Below are 4,801 nucleotides of genomic sequence, written 5' to 3' on the forward strand. Positions count from 1 at the left end.
TCAAGTGAGCCGCATAGTCCTTTACAGACTCTTGTTACAACGTTTTGATATTTTAACATCTAGTCCCAGAAGCAACACATGCAGGAGTATCTTGGAAAGTTGGATAAGAAGGTCTCTTGAATTTAATGATTTTGTACATATTTATAGTTACTGGTAATATTATTCTGACACTTGGGATTGATGCATATGTTTTACATTAAATGGCATAAGTATATTAAGTACTATACAAGGTACCTGTCACATTATTTCTCTTTAACATATTAAAAAGATAGCTAGTACTAGATGAAGGTAAAACATTACCTTCTCTTCAAACTAGCTTTGTCTGTTTATCTAGACAAGTCTTAAGGTTACCTTTGGGTTTGCTAAGGGTGTTGATTAAACAGATAAAGAGAAAGAGACACACAGATAGACAAAGATAGGGAGAGAGTTTGAGTGAAATTAGTTTCCAATATTTATTTGTACTTTTCAACAGATCAAATACCAGAGTGTAAGGAAACATCCAACTAAACTGTGACAGCCAAACTAAGGGCTATAGCTTCTGAATATCTGGAAAATTTAGAATAAAGAGAGAATGAGGATGACCCAAAAGAAATGGTTCATTCCTGCAACCAATCATATTATTAATCTTTTCCCTGAAATCACTAGTTTTCATTTTTATGTAAGGTAAATTTTAATAAGTTAAGAAATTAAAGGAGCTTAACCATCTCATTGAAGCTTACCAAAATTTTAGTAGGGATGGGGGAGGTAGAACAAAACAGGAAACAACTATCACACATTGGCCTAATTCTTAGGAAACCCAAATGGAAAATTTTTACACTGAAAATAAGAGACAACCAATATTAACAAGGCCACTTACAAGTTTCATCAAACTAGCCATGAATATACTCCTTAAAAAAAAAAAAAAAGAAAAAGAAAACTACTTAGCAAGTTAGTTCTCAAAATTTATTTACTCTTTTAACATGAGTTTATGAAAATTGCTCATCTCTGTTTCACAAAACATCAGTTGAAGTGCCTCACCTGGGAGCTGCAGAACCTGCTTTTCTCTTGGATCATGACTTTGGCTGCCAAGTGCTGCCTCCTTTGGCCAGAATGCTTGGTCCTGTGCTTATGCTGTTAACTAAGGTCTCCCTACAGGTCTTTTGGGGTTCCTCACAGTAGGGTGGTTGGTTACAAGAGTGACTATCACAGTAAATTGGTATCTTTTTGACATTGTTTCAGAAGTAAAATGGCATCATTTCTGCTGCACCCTATTGGTTGAAGTGGCCAGAAAACTGCCCAGTTTTAAGGGAAACAGATATGGTCAACTTCTGTTGATACGGTGGTGGTAAAATTCTAGAACTGCAGTAGTGGCCATCTTTGGAAAATCCAGACTTTGATACTCAGTTATTCTGTGACCTACACACCGTATTTTGAACAAAATAAATATTTAGCCCTCTGTGAAAAATATCAAAAATTCATGTTTTCACACATAGATCATTTGAGCACTTTCACATGCTTCAGTTCCACTTCGATAAGGTAAGTTCCAAGGTTTCAGTTGTTCAACTGCTTAGTTTAATGTTTATAGTTGCTGGCTTACAGTTAGCACTTTACATAAATCTGAGACATGTCTTCATGCAAGTATGCTAATTCTTATCATGCTGAATAAATAATATGATTTAATTACTTTAAAAAATTGTAAAATTCTTTATCAAACTACAGTATAACCAAAATTAACACTGACTTTTTATTACTCTTTCCCTCTGGCTTTTTTTTAACTCTATACATTTTCATTTCAAATTGCCCTATCCTGAACCATATTTAAGTTATAATATTTTTATAAGTTTTTTTGTTTTGTTTTGTTTTAAAGAGTTATGACATATCATTTGGGTACAACACAATATCATCTCTCTCTTAGGAATTACTTGGACTTTTCTTTGAAAACAAATGAGGAAACTGTGAATTCTGTATGAAAGTGTTCATCTATTTGTATTATTACATCAGTGGCACTTTCTGATTGGTTTCCAGATAAAAACATTGTGATTATTATTCATATCCATAGAAAGATTCAATAAATATTGTGAATATTATGAAGTGAAAAAAAAAATTACCCAGTAAGTTAGTTTACAAATCTTCCAATATGTAGTGACATTATAAATCTCAGTACAAAAATTCACCATTACTATTAGTTGACAGCTAAATTGTCCTAAGGTATCTTCAGCTGAGCCAAGTAAATGAGGCACCTGAACTCTAGTCTCCTGTGGTCTTCAATATGTATGGTCCTTGAAGGTAAGATCATATTAATAAATAAAATTATTAAGAATTAACATTGATAACAAAGCAATCCCTATTATGTATACAGTCTTTTTCCTCACAAACCCTATTTTCCTAAGTATAGCTTATCATTTCTGTTTGCCTCAGTATTAATCATGAAGCAAGTTGTGAATATAAGCAATGATTAGAAAGAAAGCATAAGATAATTGTCTTCAACATTTCTCTCATCTTCCAATCACAATAGGATAATGTACGATGACATGCATGTCAATAGGAATAATGCAATCATTTTTCTAAATGAATGAGATGAAACGTGATTAGGTGAAACCCTTTTACTTGGTTTGCTTTAGTTTTGCCTTTTACTGCTTTCATTTCAGCAACTAAACATTAGTGATTGGCAACCAAAACAAATCTATCTTCTGTTGAATTTAGTTTTATGGAATTTCTAAGATCATGAATGGTTTCCAGTGTGCAAAGAAATTATTATAAAATGGTAGAAACCATATTTCTGTGGGGTTTTTTTGAAATTGCAAATTATATGAAGTCGATTAATCGACCATTATTTGTTGTTCTTCACATAGGATATATCCTTATCCAGTAGAATTTCAATTGCTTAAAATATTTTTGGAAATCTCTCTTCTAAAACTTTCTCCAAAGATACAAAAAGACCACAGAAAATTACTATATTTTTAAAACTATTATGGAAAAAAAATATTTCTTACCATTAATTTCTAAGAAATTAAATATATCTTTTAGTGATGGCAAATCTTGTCCTGGAGATGATGAAACTAAATTGATTCATAGTTTACCCATTCAGTATATGTTTTCACCAGTGGATTTGACAAGTTGTTTTGTGGTCACTTTTAAAAATTTGGAATATTTAGCCGTTCTGATTTTCTATACTAATTAAAAATTTTAAGGTGATTTTATCACCAAAATGACTCTCAATTTTCTCTTCAATTTCAGCATTTTGTGTCATGTTTCTCCAAAATGCTTTAAACAATAAAGTATACAGCAATAGCGTAAAATATATTTTTTTTTTACAAATTATGTCTGTCCCTGAATCACAAAAGTGCTGAGAAAATATATGTTGAATGTTTCCCTTATGATAAAAATCACTAAACATTTATCTTCTTTCTTTTTTGTATCTCATTATGTTATTATACAGTTGAATAAAACAATGTACTGTGAAACCTTAATTCAGTAACACTGTCAGAACTGTATCCTAAAAATAACTCTAGATTTTTCAAGTATCCATTGTGCCTGGTAAATATTTAAAACTGTCCTAGATTCTTCTGCCAGATAACATGCTTTGATGCCTTCTTAATAGAATATAAATTCTGGAGCCAGACTATCTGTGTTTAAATCCTTGCCCTACAATTTCTTGTCACCCTAGAAAACTTTTATCAGTCTTCTCCAGGTACCATCTGTAAAATGGTGAAAGTACATGACTTACAACGATGGGAATTAAATTAAATACTTCATCTAAATATTTAACATATGATCTGTCTTTTAAAAACAGTATAGCTTTTTTTAAGAAATAACTTTTCTGCCTGGGACCATCTATTCAGGTGATGCAAATTTTAGAGTTGGCCATACCAAAAATGATTGTTAGCAAAGTAAATATTAATTTTCTACTATAAATCAGTTCTCTCAAAAGCAAATAAAATGACATTTGAATTTTTCTTTTCTTAATGTTTGTTCTATAACTTTCTTGTATTAGTTTGAAAAAGGAAAAGCATCACTTTATCTCCTTGTTTCTGCCTCATGAACACTGACTTTCAGAATATAGAAAAGATAATTTGGTATTGATTGCAGATTTTCTAGTGATTCATTTACTGGTTCAGCATGCTTATTTAATAATGAGCACATATTCATTTCCTGTTTGCAAATTTTACAGTACAATTCTGTATGTACTCTACATGAGACATTTGGATATTATAAATTGCTTTTAAGCAAGTGCATCAAAGCACAATTCACAACTGACTTGTTTCTGCATATTAATTCATTTGCTTAGCCACTAGAGGGAAATAAAACACATACTCCCTGCCTATAGTAAATTTCAAAGGTTGGGTTATAAGACCTTATCAAGGCTCTGACTGTCACTTTTATTCTAGTAGCTATATTCTTCTCTTAAAGTCAAGAGATATTATTACTTCAATTACATGGTTTTCAATATGCAGATAACCTTTAATCTCTGCTAGATTTTTCAGAGCTAAAATAGGAAAAAAAAAAAAAATCCAGGGCATAAACCCACTTTCCAAATGTCCCTTTTTGGGAAATGAAGAAGGTATCTCATAGAATGTATCTTGAAAAAGCCTCAATTATTTTAAACTAAAGAATATATAAATATATATGATTACCAGTTTATATAAATTAGTTTAAAATGAGAATAATACTAACAATTTCCAAGTATTTATGATTTATTATTGATTTATTCCACACTTTTATTGTCTATTAGTTATGATCAATGACTCCATTAGATAAATGCTATGAAAAATGAGAATAATAGTAGAGAACTTACGATAACATAGTTTAGATAAATAAATGG

Source organism: Canis lupus, chromosome 9, assembly GCF_048164855.1.
Source record: "Canis lupus baileyi chromosome 9, mCanLup2.hap1, whole genome shotgun sequence".
NCBI classification, from domain to species: domain Eukaryota; kingdom Metazoa; phylum Chordata; class Mammalia; order Carnivora; family Canidae; genus Canis; species Canis lupus.